The sequence below is a fragment of the Bidens hawaiensis genome, unplaced genomic scaffold (assembly GCF_021521415.1).
Source record: "Bidens hawaiensis isolate Kalapana, Puna unplaced genomic scaffold, B.hawaiensis_p1.1 tig00035914_1, whole genome shotgun sequence".
Classification (NCBI taxonomy): domain Eukaryota; kingdom Viridiplantae; phylum Streptophyta; class Magnoliopsida; order Asterales; family Asteraceae; genus Bidens; species Bidens hawaiensis.
Genome location: NW_027496253.1, coordinates 88139 through 105403, shown reverse-complemented (window position 1 = coordinate 105403; position 17265 = coordinate 88139). Strand labels below are relative to the sequence as shown.

Genomic DNA, 17265 nt, shown 5'->3' with positions numbered 1-17265 from the left:
TATGGAGTCACACTTTAACACGACAAGCAGACAAAAAGCCATTTTTGAGTGTCTACAAGCATCACATGCTCAAGATTTTCTTCTTGCTATCCCTATAGATGGGTTAGGCCAGCATATGTCTCCAGTGGAGTATCGTAGTATCCTTAAGTATCGCTTTATGATTCCTCTATTTCCGGTTGATGAGATATGTCTTGTTTGTCGTAAAGCGTGTTTAGACTCATATGGGGAGCACACGGTGCACTGTAAAGAGCTCCCGGGGTTCAAGTACCGACACGATCTGGTTAGGGATGTGCTCTTTGATATATTCAGGCGAGCTGGAATTTCTGTTAAGAAATAAGCACCTGTGAATTTCCTGACTGACCCGTCGGAGGGAAGATCATCTCTTCGACCGGCTGACATTTTGGTGTTTGGATGGATAGGAGGGAAACACGTGTGTGTGGATTTAACAGAGGTTTCTCCTTTGGTGGGCTTAGGGAGTAGTGGTTTCGCGGTCAGTCAAGCCGTATTAAAAGCTGCCTCAGGTAAGGTGGCAAAACATGAAAATGCGTGTCTTGACAACCAACATGTATTTATTCCTTTTGCTTTTGACACTTTTGGTTTACTCGCGCCTGAAGCTGTGGAGCTACTTACCCGTGTTCAGCGGGTCATGCATAGTAATGTTATGACTCCAAGATCAGCAAATATAGTTTTTAAAAGATTGGGTTTTGCGATTCAAAAAGGGGTAGCGGCGCAGCTTGTTGTCCGCTTGCCTTCTGTTTCGATGTAATCCAATAAACAATTCATTGCGGATTAAGTTTTAATTATGTTTAGTATGGTGATGACAAAATGACTTACAACTTTTTTTTTTCTAAGGGTCGTCTGGTTTATAAAATTTTAAAAAATTGATATGTGAATTGGAAAACATTCCTTCTTCGATTTTGTTTGGTTGGTAATGGAAGACAATGGAATTGAAAAACATTCACCCATTCATTTGAATTTAACTTTCCTTCTTGTAATATCCCATGAAATTCAAAGCACTCCAATCGAATGTTTAAACATTATCATAAAGCCCCTTTCCAACTTAAAAAGATAAATTGTGTAACAAAAGTTATTTCTCTTTTCATTTTTCATGATAATTTTTTGCAACTATTGAATTAAAAATAAAAAAAATGCTTGTGGTGTTTATTCATTTTTTTAATTTTTTATCATGAATCATGTATCAGAGATTTTAGGAAAAAAAATTTTCTGTACAATAATCATCTATCAAACGGCTATTTCTCATTTTCTTGAATGAGACAATGAATGGGGGTGGTGATATTTAAATAAGGGTAATTTTATTAATTTAACTTTTTTTTTGAATTCTGATTCCATTTGCCATTTTACAAACCAAGCACGTTACAATTTTTGATTGATTAATTCATAATACAAGAGTCGTTAAAATTAGCTCTACTGAAAGAAGAAAAGGTGTTGGTAAGGTATCATACAACTGAAATTACCAAAAAATAAAAAAATAAAAACCGTATTTAGCTTCTTGTTTTAATTTCTTTAATTATATACTATTTTTTGTTTGTAAAGCTGAGAATTTTGTCGACTTAAAACCATATTTAACTTTGTTACTTCTAAATAACATTTTTCTCAAGTCTACTTATGACAGGATTTCATCACCCTTAGTCATTTGACACTAGACGTGAACCAGTGACCTATCGTAGGAGAAGCAACCGGTGAATAAAAATCGTAAATTTGAAACAATTGGACAAAAACGCAAATTTGACAAACTACATGGACGAAAACCGCTGTTTACTCTTATTATTATTATTAGGGAAAAATCTGAAAATGATCCAAAAGAAGAGAGAGATTCCCTGTATAGTCCATGAAAATCTAATATTCCACAAATAGTCCATCCAAAACAATCGGACCCGATAGGTTTGAAACAATTTCGATGGTTTTGACCAGCCACTAAGAAACTGCCAAGTGTCTCACTGCCCACCTACCCCGATGGTTTTCCAATGAAATCCGTCTGGACCGATAATTTTGAAATGAAAATCATCTTCCATGAAAACCATCTCCAAAAATCATGAAAATCCGTGTTTTTTTGAAATTCATCTGAGTAGATAAATTTCAAGTGAATTTCATCTTCGAAGATAATTTTCAAAAAAACATGCACCACCATCATGATCTCCGCTTTTCGGCCACCACCCCACCCACTGCCGCCACCACCACCACTCCTATTTTTCCGGCAAACATCACCTCTATTACCTGCCCATCATCATCACACATTTTCGGCGGGGTGGTGGGGTGATGGCCGGAAAGTGGAGATCATGATGGTGGTGCATGTTTTTTTGAAAATTATCTTCGAAGACGAAATTCACTTGAAATTCATCTGCTCAGATGAATTTAAAAAAAACACGGATTTTCATGATTTTTGGAGATGGTTTTCATGGAAGATGATTTTCATTCCAAAATTATCGGTCAAGACGGATTTCATTGGAAAACCATCGGGGGTAGGTAGGTAGTGAGACACTTGGCAGTTTCTTAATGGCTGGTCAAAACCATCGAAATTGTTTCAAACCTATTGGGTCCGATTATTTTGGATGGACTATTTATGGAATATTAGATTTTCATGGACTATATACGGAATCTCTCTCTTCCTTTGGATCATTTTCCATTATGCCCATAAATAAAAAAGTTTTTTTTATTGAATCCTTTCTCCCAGATAAGGAAAACCCACCCTAACCACCGTCAATGGCGTTTGTTCTTCACTCAACACCCTGCTTCCGTACCTCCGTTCCGTTAACTCACACACCTAAAGCCTCCGTCAACGGCGACAACACCGTCTCCTCACCACCGAAACGCCGTGGCCGGAAAAAGACCACCACCAGCAGACGACAAGACTCGGAATTAAAAACAACTGAAAACAGCATCAATAAAGAAGGAGAAGACGACAAATTAGTGGAGGAAGACTTCGATGACGGAATCGACTTTCCGTACGAAGATCCTCCACTCGTCTGCTGCTTCGGAGCCGTACAAAAGGAATTCGTACCAACTGTCAGGGTTTCAGACCAGCAGATGCACCCTGACATGTACTCTGAGTGGAAGATGCTGCAGTGGGACCCACCGGAGTTCGCTAGGGCACCCGGCGGACCGCCTTCCAACGTCGCCATAGCCCAAGTTAGGCTCGGGGGACGCGCGGCCGTCATGGGCAAGGTTGGGGATGATGAGTTTGGGAGGGAGTTGGTGTTGATGATGAATAAGGAGAATGTGCAGACTCGAGGGGTGAAAATTGATGGAAATGGGAAAACCGGGTGTGCGTATATGAAGATTGTGGTCGATGCGAAGGGGAATATGAAAGCCGAGAAGGTTCGGGATTCGGTTGAGGATAGTTTGCTCACTTCTGAATTGAATCTTGCAGTGCTTAAAGAGGTAATAATGTTTGGTTCACAAATGCTCTATAATTAATTTGGACTGTATTGTTTATTGATTGTTAGTCTTGTAAACGAACAGAATGAACACAAATTGAGCAAGCTCATGTTCGTTCGTTTAAATTTAATCAACCACAAACAATTAAACGAGCAAGGTTTTTTTTGTTTTTTAAGAAAATGAGAATGTTTGTGTTTCTTCGTTAACTGTATTAGCGAACAGTTTAAGAACGTAAACAAACAAATAAATATGGCACATAAGTGAGCTAAAAGCACTTAAAATAATGTGAAGAACGGACATAAATGAACGTTGATGAATGGCTGGGCCTAAAAATATATTAAAACTAGACTAAGTTGTAATGGGCCAAAAATGTTTAAATAATTAATTAAATATATTAACGAATGCACTTAAACATACGTAAACCAAAGAACGTAAATGAATCTAAACGAACGAACATAAACGAATTTAAATGAACATAAAGAATGAACAAGACATTTGTTCATGCGTTTTCAAATGAAGTTGTTGATAGTGACTTGATACGCTTCAATGCTATTGTTAGGCTTGTAAGTGAACAAAATGAACACAAATGGAGCATGTTAATGTTTGGTCGTTTAACTTTAACTGAACAAATGATTGAGCACGAACTATTAAATGCGAACAAGGTTTTTTTGTTTGTTTCTTGTTTTTAAGAAAACCAGCATGTTCGTGTTCGTTTGTTAACTGTATAAACGAACAATTTAAGAATGTAAGCGAACATATATAACACATTATTTGCAAAACCCCCTCACAAAATATAGGGGAAGGGATGTGATTTACCCTAACTGATCTAAAACCAGTTAAAATAATGTGAAGAACGGACATAAAAGAACATAGATGAACGGTTGGGCCTAAAAATTTATTAAAACTAGACTAAGTTGTAATTGGCCAAGAAAGTTTAAAATAAATATATTAAATAAACATAAACCAGAAAACATAAATAAATGAATGGAGCATGTTCATGTTAAATGAACAATTTTTTGTTCTTGTTCATTCATTTCTTAAATAAACAAACTTCCTGCCGAACTGTTCACAAACTGTTCATTGGACATTGGTTTGTTTGCAGGCCTAGCCATTGTCAATCGTTGATTGTTCTTAATTGACTTTTTAGTGTCAAAATTGATTGTTATTAATCTATGTTTTGACAAAGCAACATATGTTTTTCTTTTATTACAGGCAAGAATATTCCATTTCAATTCAGAAGTTCTATTATCCGACTCGCAAGCTGCGTTATTTAAAGCAATTTCATGGTCAAAAAAATTCGGTAGCCTAATATTCTTCGACATGAACCTCCCATTACCATTATGGAAATCCCGACACCAGACTCGAAAAATAATAAACAAAGCATGGGAACAGGCTGACATCATCGAGGTCAGCAAACAAGAACTCGAGTTCCTTCTTGACGAGCACTACCACCAAAAACGAAGAGATTACACCCCTCAATACTTTGCAGAATCTTTCGACGACACAAAACAAAAGGGAAAAGATTATTATCATTACACGCGGGAAGAAATCGCACCGTTATGGCACGATAATCTAAAGTTTTTGTTCGTGACAGATGGCACACTTCGGGTCCATTATTATTCGCCTTTGTTTGATGGGGTGGTTGTGGGGACTGAGGATGTGTTGATCACCCCTTTTACCTGTGACAGAACAGGGTCAGGTGATGCGGTTGTGGCAGGTATTTTGAGGAAGTTGACTAGTCAACCAGAAATGTTTGAAAATCAGGATGTTTTGGAACGGCAGCTTCGGTTTGCTATCGCGGCTGGGATTATATCACAGTGGACTATTGGGGCGGTTAGAGGTTTTCCGACAGAAAGTGCTACTCAGAATCTGAAAGAACAGGTTTATGTGCCTTCAATGTGGTGACATTTTTGATGAATTGTAGAAACCAAGTTTTGGTTATTGCTTGTAGTTAGTTTAGGTTGTTGTAACTCTTTTTAAGGTTGTAGTGGGTGCAGTCATTTTTAAAATTTAAAAAACTTCCAACATACTGTTATATTTTAAAATTGGATAACATGTATTCGGTAGCGGCGTAGCTTGTTGCCCACTTACCTTCTGTTTCGATGTAATCTAAACTTCAAGCATGAAAAAGAAAATAAATCCACTATTTAACATGTTGTAAGTGAAAATAATGAGTTGGAACACTTGAACCTTTCCACTAAAGGTTTTTGTGTGTTGTTTGGTTCATTCATATCTGAACGAGTCAAATCTGAATAAGCCTTTGTCCTATTCAGTAATAACATGAGTCTGAATGATTCATACCCAATTTTAATTATTTAGATGATTTTCTGTCTGGAATTAAACAGTCTGAAGTCAGAATGAATCAAATGTTTCCATCAAATGTAATCAAACAGCCCCCAAGTTCAAAAACCACTCAAATTTAATACTTAAAAATTATTTTACATAGTATAACAAAGTTATCTAAATGAAATAGATTTCAAACTTGATAGTCTTAACCTACACATATTAAAGATACTTGTGATTAATCGGTATTACTAGGGATTAGTCGGGATTAATCGGATTGGAATTTATAGGTACCTCGCTACCAAGATATTTTTAAGAGGCTTCAAATATGTTACTATTAGTGATTACAATATATGCACCTCGCAGGATTCCAAACCTTCACCTCAAACTTGTTACTGATTTGCGATTACTCTTTTTTGCAGTTTTGTAAATGTGAAGAAAAAAGCTATGAATAGTAACAAATTTTATAATCTTTTTATTCAGACAATTCAGTTTAAACAATAAAAATTTCAAAAAAGAAAATGATATTAAAAAGTGAGTGGTTTTGTAACTAAGAAAGTTAAAAGTATCTTTATTAAAATAATATAAGAACCTGGCCCCATGAAAAAAAGTACAAATAAATTTATTAAAGTACCATTTTTGTCAAAACTCTCTCTCATAAAAGTAAGAATAGAATGTTTATTCAACAACTGATTTTGATTTTTAACTTTTATTCAAAGGAAATCGGCGTGTAGTATAATTCCCACTTGCTTTCATAATATCATTGCATTTTACCTATTAATAACACAAATAAAATGATTCATAGCAAAAGTCTATTAAACTTCACCATAAGTCTATAATATTAATTTTTTATGAGAATTAAAAAAATTAAAAGTTTACATAATTTAAACAAGCTGACTTGAGCTCAAAATTCAGCTTTTGGAATAAACAAGCAGAGCTGGCTCGTTTAACTTCAAGTTCAAGCAACTTGAATATTTCAGCCCATTAAAAACGGTGCTGGCTAGGTTAGCTTCAAGCACAAGCTCTAGTCAAAGCTGGCTCGGCTCGCTAGTTACACAGCACTAATACATTAGAATCTAAAATTGAATTTAAACGCTTGATTTCCAAACTGAAAATACAAACACAGCACCACTGCCAACTATCAGATGGTATCCAAACAATGTTTATAGGGTGCTCATATATTTTAAATAAAAACCAATAATTTTATCATCAATAGCAAACTGTTAAACCGATAAAACCAACTCACACAAGCCACTCCAATCAATTTGGCGTTCCCCAAAACCGTACTTAATGGTTCAAACCCAGAACTTTCATCAAAATCAGCAAAACCGGACAGCGAACACCCACCAAGAGAAACTATTATAGATGCATTATCACACATCATAGCAAACAACTGTAAAAGGTAACTAAGCTACAAATGAATTCAGCTCTAAAAATGAAAATTTAACCATAACTAGCAACATATTAAGTCCCAAATTCAGACACCTACAATTAGAACACACAAAAAAAAAAGAAAAAAGAAAAAAAAAACAAACAAAACCACAAAAACATGCTCTAAATAACATCATACTAAAGGTTAAAAAACAGAATCCTAACCTTTTACAAGAGAGCAACATGCTTCATCACAATCTTCACCAACTTCATGTGGAAACCTTAGTAGAAGTAACCTTTGCATTTGGTTGATCCACACAAACATTTTTTCTTCAGGGGCCCAGTTTTCTTCTCAACAGGCGGTGTTCCATAATTAAAAGTCAGTTCATGCAAAGGAGGAATGTGTTTGATTGCATAAAAACCAATATGTAGATACGATTCCTCTTCGTTTTCACGCAAAATCGGTTGCCAATAAACATTAGGTGTACAGCTATGATTCATAAACCGACCCGCATTTCCTTTATTCTTGGCACTAACAATTAAAGGAAATGGAGGCTTAACATGTTCATCAGTAGGAACGGGCTCCAACGGGTCAAAAGCTCGAGTTGTATCAAGTATGTAATCATCATCACTATCACTACCATTTTCAATCACCTCACCTGCATACTCACATATAAACGCTCCAGCCCGGATCGGGTCCCACGACCTAAGTCCCCAACCTTTATTCTTCGTTCTGAACACTTCCAAACGGAGTTTGAGGCCCGTTTGAGAAACCCTGTTTCTACAAGTTGAAGGACATAAACAAGACGGCCCGCACTCATGAATTACTGAATTATGACTTAAAAGAACACCACCATTTGAATACGGAAGATACCCGCCATTTCTTTCAACACACGGGCAGTTAGTGGCGGGTTGACACCCATTAGAGCATTTACAGCTTAAAGATTTCGAAGATTGATACGGTTTCGCGTATTTTAAACTCGTAGAGTAAGTAAAATAGTCGGGACCCTTTTCAGCGTCCACATCATTCACAAGGCAAATCGGTGTATTCTCTGCACCTGAAGTAAGATCGGGTAAAATAACACCAACCCGTGTAGCAACACCGTCTCTCCACTGTTGAATCGACTTCCATAACATAAACCCTTCGGGTTGACCCGGGACCCGAATCAGTTTATACTTGAAAACATTACAACCAGACTTCCCTTTCTCGATCCAAGACTCATGGAGCTTGTAAACGCCGTCATAAACGTATATCTTCCCGGTTATACTTGTCCCGTCTTTAATACCGCGAACGACCCGTACCTCGTTACCTTTATGCAAACTTCTTTCTAAAGCAAGATTACCTCTTTCAAGCTTTTGATCCATAACTAATTTATCGTTTCTTTGAACACCACCTTGACCGCTATAAATTAAAACCTCACCGTCATCACCATCATCTTCATATCCACCTGAAGAAACAATGCTAACAGCAATCGGTTCTTCATCGCCACTAACTTTAAAACTTAAATAATCGATTCCCGCCATGATTGGTGCGTGAAGTCCAGCTAAGCATAACTCCATTCGGAATAACGTCTTTAATACCAATATTCACACCTGGTACCGCACCGACCCGTCTTTTGGTATTGGCCCGTGCGTTTTTGTTCATCAAGATTGTGCCTGATCTTAAATCGGCCCGTCGTGATATACCGGGAATAACGCCTTTTGCATCATCAAGCTGCATGATTTTTCTTCCGAGTAAATTATACACCATAACAACACGTTGGACCAAATCATGATCACTATCAGCCTGAAGTGATGTATTGATATCCACGAGATTAAACGCTCGTAAAAGATCATTAACCAGATGATCGATATCAACTTCTGAGTTAGATATAGCTACCGCTTGTGGTCCCTTTACAATCTTACGCGCTTTACGTTTTCGCTTGGCCGCATCACTGCTATCCTCCGTGTCAATGGTAAACCCGTTTTCATAACTATCATTTTGTGCATAACCATCATCATACTGTTCCTGAACATGAGTCTTGGTACTGCCTCTCGGCCGACCTCTGCCACTATTATTTGCTGGCGGTGGAGCAGCTGGCGGGATCCTAAAAGAATTCAACGGAACTGGTGACGGGATAGCATTAGTGTTGGACCGTCCTTGATCCGGCACCGCTACATTAACCGGCCTCAGAGGCTCGGTTGACCCAACAAAAGGGAAAAACTGGGCGGCACCAGGTGGAAACGAGCCAGACGGAGCTCCAAACGCAAAGGGTGGAGCCTGTGGTGAAGCAGAAGAGCCCGCTTGTGATGGAAATATCGGAACCAGACATCTCAATGGCTTAACAGACATAACCCTAGATTTGTCAATCGGAGCAGAAGGATCGGAATCTAAATTGGCTTCCATTAATCTCAATCTCTTGAAATAGGTTAACTAAACCTCTCAAATAAAAACAGAAGATTAATTTAAAAAAAAAAGGTTGTTCAAATTAAACCCTGAAAGTCACAATTGTCTGCTAAAATCTCCATATAACGCCAAACAGTGCAAGTCGGACCACAAATTGAGTTTAAATTGTCAACCTGAAACATGCAAATTCAAACCTAGGGTTAATTAATAATCCGGATCTAGGATGGACAAGATTAACCCTAAAAACATGAAATACAAGCCCTAAAACCCTAACCGGTAGTAATAACCAACCTAACATAAACGTAAAAATCAACGAGGCAAATAGTAAAACACAGAGATCTGAAATGAATCAATGTGTGAACGGAGAAAGTAATTGTGTAAAAGTGAAGTGTTAATTGAAATAGAAGAAAACGGGGGTGAGATCTAGAAATATGAGAGATTGATTAATTGATTATTATTACTTACTTTGAGTTTGAGTGAGTTCCGGCGTCGGAAAGTAATCTATCCGCAGCGAAACGACGAAGTTGATTGATTTTACTTGGTGGTGGTGGTGTTAGTCATTTTAGATTTAATCTATTCTATCTTGGAGTCACACCCTAATCTAGGTACAAATTATATTATAATAAAATATAAATGTAGAGGAAATCACGCCTCATTTTACTAATTATTATCTTTATCTTTTTTTTTTAAACAACTATAATAATAAACTATAAACGAGCTAAGTCGCTTGTAAGCTACTTGAAATGTGTTTTTAAAAGCTTATACGAAGCTCGAGCTTGAAAAAAAAACTACCTCGAATTTGAGCTTTGGAAATAAAGCTCGGTACGAAGCAAGATCGAGCTCTCATAAATTAAACAAGACGAAATCGGGCCCTACTTGTTTAGTTTATCTTTTTCATCTTATTTTTTTATTTATAAATTATACATTTTATTAAAAAGTAGTCGACTAGTTACATTGATACAAGAAGGCAAATACAATACAAATGCACATCAGGCCCTTTTTAAATAACAAAACTAAATTGTTTTAACATCCATAAAATGTAGGGTCATAACATTACTATTCATGACCTCATTATACATGACTAAATAGATATAAAGTCTCAGACACTAGAAAACCAAAAGTGTCAAATACGAAAGGTATGAACACATGTTGGTGGTCAATACATGCTTTCTAGTGTTTGGTCTGTTTGCATGAAACAGCTTTGGATAATTGGTAAATCATATAAGACCATAAACGAATATATCTGATATTCGCGTGAATACTAATGAATCCAATGGATAAGAAGTAATGAATAGCATATGTATACGAAACATATTTTTAGGCTTTAGTTATTCATGCACCCCTTCATTTATTCAAACACTCACCATACGAGTCGTATTAGAGATACACAACTTGTATGATGGATGTATGGCAAGATGGAAAATGATGAGTGTACGAAATAACATCCCTATTTTTATAAGCAAATACGAACTCATTTTAAAGGTGAGGACTGTGATCCCTCTTAACAACGAGATGAAATAAAAAGGCTGATTAAAGTATTTATGCTCGGTACAAGACTTCAGGCTTGACTCTGTTGGATTGGATTTTCAGAATAGCCAATTGATTTGTCATTTTCTTTGTTCCAAGCATGTATACACTACACATTCAGAATAGCCAAGCCGATGATCCAACACCTTTTCAAATGCAATTTTGTAGGCCCAATGGATGTAACTTGTGCAACTAATACTTTGCTCATTCAGTGAAGGGAAATATCAACACGAGCGAGAATGCGGCGACTAATTATTAAAAATGAACTGAACATTTATATAAATATAAATAAAATATATTTTTACGGGTTGTGCTACAGCTGAGCAACACCTTTTTCCAGTAATCGGGCCAATGTTGGGTGTTATTGATTTGTACCCAAACTCATAAACAGGTTTGTATATGCTCAATACCCAAACTCACAAGCAAGCAGGCAATAACACAAAAAACATCATCATCATCTGAATCATTCAACCCATAATGGCTTTACAAAATAGGCCACAGACTGAGTCATGAACTTGAAAAGAAAAAGCCCAATCATTATTCATCTCAAATCCAATGCAATTATTGCTATCTGCTACTTACTAGCCAAATAACAAACTAACAAACCATTTCTTGTAACCTTAGCTACACTAACGGTATCTTATTATCATGAATATATTTGGTCTCGTAAACGCCTATAACCTGGTCAGCCACACCCCACATAATAGCCTGCCCGGGTGGGATACGCATCAACCGTGGAAGAAGACCTTTCCACAGAGCACGCACCCCTTCTTCACTATATATAGTCACAATCGCATGAACCATCCCTTTATACTTCAACCCACCATCAGACCCACGGCTTTGAGCCATGAGCCTTGTTTTGACTACATCAAAAGGACCTGTGCATATAGGGCCTGCGGTTCCAGCTAGGAATCCAGATACCATGGATTGCCATGGTTGAAGGACCTTCCCATCGCCTTCGTGCTTCCTCCATAATAATTTGTCGAAAGTGTTCTTGGCTGTGAACATAACTGCCTGGTTTGTACCGTTGCGCATAACCGTCGGGGACGCCCCTGACCATAGCCCGCGTAGGCCTTCTTCACGCACGATTAACCGAGCACAATGGATGGGACCCTTGTACTTAAGAAGTTCATGACTCAGTCCCTTTTGTTGCTGCAGCCTTATTTTTACCACCTGCAGATTTAAGAAGGCAGCAATATTACTTTTCAATAATTTTCTAAATCTTTGGATAAAGATTATTCGAAATAAATAGATAAATAAATAAGCAGCCCTTTTTAGCTCAACTATTTTGATTTGATAAGAGACGTCTACGTTGCGCTTTAACTACCCAAAACATAACATAGTTTTAATATCAATCATTCACGCGACGTAGATGATGCATGCCAAAGATATTTAAAACAATCACTTGAATAGATGATAGATCTCTCTATACACACTGCAACTCAACCTGAGAATTTAGCTTTCATCACAATGTCAGCCACTCCCACACAATACTCTCAAAACCTTCAAACTTCCCTAAAATAATCAACTCCTCAAACCACACCCATGAAATCCATGATAACAATCTTAACTTTAACCCAAATCCGCCAAATTCAGCCACCAAAACAGCCCCATGTATGAAAACCCCTCTTGTTCTTGAACCCAATCAAGTTCTAGACTTTTCAAAACCTCAAAATAACAAGAAATCACCCGATAACAAACCCGAAAAGTATAGATAATCTTGAACAAGAAAATCAAGAATTACAGGATGATGATGATGATGATGATGATGATGATGATGATGATGATGATGATGATGAGGAGGAGGAGGATGAGGATGAGGATGAGGATGAGGATGAGGATGAGGTGAAGAAAATCAAGAATCACACCCATGAAATCCATGATAACAATCTAAACTTTAACCCAAATCCGCCAAATTCAGCCACCAAAACAGCCCCATGTATGAAAACCCCTCTTGTTCTTGAACCCAATCAAGTTCTAGACTTTTCAAAACCTCAAAATAACAAGAAATCACCCGATAACAAACCCGAGGAGGAGGAGGAGGAGGAGGATCATGCTATTAATTCAGAAGCTAAAATTTATTAGTTTGTTTACAGGTTCAGGTTCTCACTGGCGGAGTGTTATTACTACGTAATAAATTCTATATAATACTTTACAGAGGCAAAGATTTCCTTCCTCCCAACGTTGCAGATCTTGTTACCAACCGAGAAACAGAGATTAAAAGCTTCCAACTTCAAGATGAAACCGCACACGCTAATACAGTTCAAACGTTTGACTATCTTGACCAACCGTCATTAGATGTTAGCACTGTGGGTACATTAAAAGAGTTTCAAATTATTCAATCAGAACATGAGGTATTCAATGGTGGAATTAATGAAACCGAAATTCAAGTAGAAGCCGAGAAGCTAAAATTAGAAAAAGAAATATGAATTCAAGAGCGGAAGAATTTAATCGTATGCGTGCTTTCAGTTATTTTATTTCCAGTTGTTATTTTAGTTGTGAGAAATGAAGATAGGCTAAAAAAGATATTATTTTGCAGCTTTTAATAAAGATAAATGAGGCGTCAAAAGAGTTGGCAAAGCTAAAGTCATCATGGGAGCCGGCTGAGCCAAGCGAGGACCGAGAGGTTATAACAAGAGAAGAGTGAGAGTTTTTAAGAAAGATGGATAGTACATTAGTACATGGTAAGTAAAACTCTCATACTAAATTTTTAGAAAAAGAAAATAATAAATTTTGATAACGATAATAAGAATAATACTGTTGGATTTTAGGGCGACGAGGTGTTTTTGATGGTGTAATAGAAGGTGTGCATCAACATTGGAAGCACAGGGAAGTAGTGAAACTAGTCTCAATGCAAAGAGGAGTGTTTTCAAGGATTTTGTACAACGCACAATGTCTTGAGGCTGAAAATGGTGGGGTACTTGTTTCCATAGACAAGTTGAAGCTCGGTTATGCTATTATTATTATTATTATTATTATTATTATTATTATTATATATAATCTCGGGAAGAATTATAAACGCCCTTTAAAGTTTTCAAGAAGCCTTCTTAATTATGTAAAGGGTATGCTGCAATAAAAGAAGATTCCAATGTGCTGTACCGTGCGTACGTGCTTTGTTTCATCATCATATAAGGTGGGAATTGAATTGAATTGAGTGACTAGCAAGACATGCATCATAAAGTGACAATTTGTGTGAATGAGATACCATAAAAAGGCTTCATTTCAACTACTACGAAGTCATATAACACCATATAAATGTATAATATAAAGGGGCAGGAGCTGACCTCAAATGGGGTGACAATAGCAAGCGCTTCGATAACACCGGCACCAAAGCCAGAAATGAACCTGGCGCCATCGCTGATCTTTCCGGTGTGGGCGTCCTTAAATGCGGATTGAAGGAGGGCATTGGAGCCCAAGCGCAGGGCGTACTTCAAGGTGAGGTGGGTGGCGAAGGGGGTAAGGCCCTTCCAGAGGGCACGGACGCCTTCGGTCTTGGCGGTGGTGGTGCCGCAGTGGAGAATGCCCTTGTGGGTGCCGGTCCGATCCAGCTGCAGCCTGGTCTTGATAACATCGATGGGCTGGAGACATGAGGCCTCCACTATCCCACCCAGTGAACCCGAGATGGCTTTCACATAGGCAGGGATTACAGGTTTTGGTTTTGAATTTGATGTTGGGGTTTCATCGGCGGCGTTGTTCGCCATTCAATAATCTGTAGGTGTGAACGGAGAAAGTAACGGCGGTGAGATCTACTGCAAACATGAGAGATTGATTACCAGAGAAAGAGAAGCTTATTATTACTTACTTTGAGTTCCGGCGTCGGAAAGTAATCTATCTGCAGCGAAGCGATGATTATGAATTTACTTGGTGGTGAATGATGTAACTAATTTTATTTGAGTTGTGTCTCATTTCACTCTTCATTCTTCTAGGGACTAAAAACAAAGTTTTTCTCTTCATTAATATAATTTGCAACTTTTCACATTGTTCAATAGTCTTTTTTTTTTTTTTACTTTTTATCCTCTAGTTTTCATATTTTATCTTTAGTCCCTACACATTTTATTTTTTACAAGTTTGCCATAAAGTATATTTCATTTTTTACTCAAACATTTTTCTACTACTTTCAACTAAAAGCAGTCTCTCTATTCCTACGGGGTAGGGGTAAGACTGTCTACATCTTACTCTCCTCAGACCCTACCATAGCTTTGTTATTAGTGGGATTTACTGAGTACGATGATGATGATGATGATTTTTCTACTTTCAACTTTGTTCTCCGTTACTTTTCATCTTTTACAAAATTTTCATTTAAAGTTTTGTCTAAATTTTGCAGCTGCAACATGCGTGTGTTGTTCAACTTTCTTATGTCTATATTTCTCATTCAACTGTTCAGTCATAAGGCGACTTAGTTATTCTTTTCTATGGTTTATGTTTCGGTCAATTTTTTGCGTGTTAACACGCCACAACAGGCGGCCGTGATTGAAAGTTTTTATGTCCACTTTTCGTTCGGTTTAACAACCCCGCCACAAAGCACGAGTCCAACTCCCCCATCAACACACATGCTCAATAAATGTTTCAAGGCTACTTTTTTTAATGGTTTTACGCCTCCACCGTAACACGGTGGGATTTAATGCTAGTTAATAATATATGATATATCAAAATATTCATTCATACTTGCAACGCAAAGCTTGTGAGTGCTCGTTTGTATGACGTGGAAGGAGACAAACAAGGAGAAGGACTTTAGTGATGTACTGACATGGGAGTGGATTGGGAAGTGAAGTTTGTGTGCTTAAAGATAACATGCATGGAATGTGTGATCATAACATTACTATTCATGATTCGTTGGACATGACTAAGTAACTTTACAATCTTAAACGTTAGGAAACCAAAAGTGTCAAATGCAAAAGGTATGAACACGTGTTGGTAGTCAATACACGCTTTCTAGTGTTTGATCACTTTGCATAAACACATCTTTGAGCAGGTTTCAAATCGTCGGCAACCTAATAACCCATGACAAATATATATGATATTTGATGTAATATAAGAATGAATATGAAGCATATTTTTAGGCTTTAGTTATTGGCAAACGCTTTGATCTATTTAAACCCTTTGATGAGTGCATGGTAACATAGAAAAAAAATGCGATGACACACATACAAAAGGTGTATGAATATAACATCCCTATTTTTATAAGAAAATATGAAACTCGTTTTATAGGGGTAGCGGCGCAGCTTGTTGCCCGCTTGCCTTCTGTTTCGATGTAATCCAATAAACAATTAATAGTAAAAAAAAAATCCCTATCCTAAAACCATTTTGCCTAACAACGAGATGAAATAAAAAAAGGTTGATTAAAGTATTTATATAGCTTGGTTCAAGACTTCGGGCTTGACTCGGTTGGATTGGATTGGGTAGACTCATACTCATCCACCGGTTATATTCGTATAAACTCGAGTTCATTAATAACTTATCTGGCCCACTTGACCTTTTTGGGTCGTACGAATTCATCACTTGAATAATAATAATAATGAAAGCATCAAGTAGTAAAATCAATGTAGCGTGGAAAACTGGAAATTAGTTACCAACTATCAACCGTGAATTGAGTTACTCGTACGTGAGCCACTAAGTTTGACTAGGTAAGAGCTTGGTTGGAACGTGGAACCAAACTTAAACAAGCTTGAATTGTGCTAAAGCTTAACTTGAAGGGTGTTTAATAGATGATTAAACGAGGCTGGAGTTGCATCAACGCATTTACACCACCATGAATATGTTTTTCATTAAAATTATAATATGTATAAGAGCTATCTTAACTTAAAACAATATCATCATATCAAATATTAAATGTATCCATTGTTCTTCTTATCCATGCTAAAAGTGATATATGAATCCCATCGTACATTTTGTGTCCGTTGGTTTGTTAAAAATGCATCCATTGCTGTTCTTACTACTATACTAGTGTTAAATGCATCCACTGCTCTTCTTAGCCTACTAGTGACACGTGTTGTCCGCTGGTTTGTCAAAAGGTAAATTCCATAGTACTTTTTGTTATATTCAGTGAAAAAAAAAACAATATATAACAAAATAGTGAAAACTAGCTAGAGTTTAGACGGCTTTTTGTTTTGGATGGACTTGAGTTCTCCAAGTTGTATATATTATGAATCTTTTGGTAAATATCAAAATCTTATGACATAATTGTTCTTATATAAAAGACAGAATTACAAATTTTGTCCTTTAAAATAAGACGAATTTCGGTTCGTGTCCTTTTCTAAGTTTCCTTGCAGGCGGTGTACTTTAAACTTTTTTTTCCTACAAGT

The 17265-nt window shown here is 37.0% G+C and overlaps 3 pseudogenes across 2 annotated transcripts; 1 reads left to right on the top strand and 2 right to left on the bottom strand.

The window, feature by feature from the left end:
• Positions 1 to 2721: 2721 nt before the first annotated feature.
• LOC143587897 (fructokinase-like 1, chloroplastic pseudogene) lies at positions 2722 to 5320 on the top strand (annotated as a pseudogene). The gene is made up of 2 exons (XR_013144992.1): positions 2722 to 3399; positions 4609 to 5320. The product of XR_013144992.1 is annotated as a fructokinase-like 1, chloroplastic pseudogene (transcript).
• Positions 5321 to 7174: 1854 nt separating this feature from the next.
• Positions 7175 to 9685, bottom strand: LOC143587886 (histone-lysine N-methyltransferase, H3 lysine-9 specific SUVH1-like; annotated as a pseudogene).
• A 1883-nt stretch (positions 9686 to 11568) lies between these two features.
• On the bottom strand, positions 11569 to 14664 carry LOC143587893 (mitochondrial succinate-fumarate transporter 1 pseudogene; annotated as a pseudogene). Its single transcript, XR_013144991.1, has 2 exons — positions 14248 to 14664; positions 11569 to 12136 (listed from the first exon to the last, which is right to left on the bottom strand). The product of XR_013144991.1 is annotated as a mitochondrial succinate-fumarate transporter 1 pseudogene (transcript).
• Positions 14665 to 17265: the final 2601 nt, after the last annotated feature.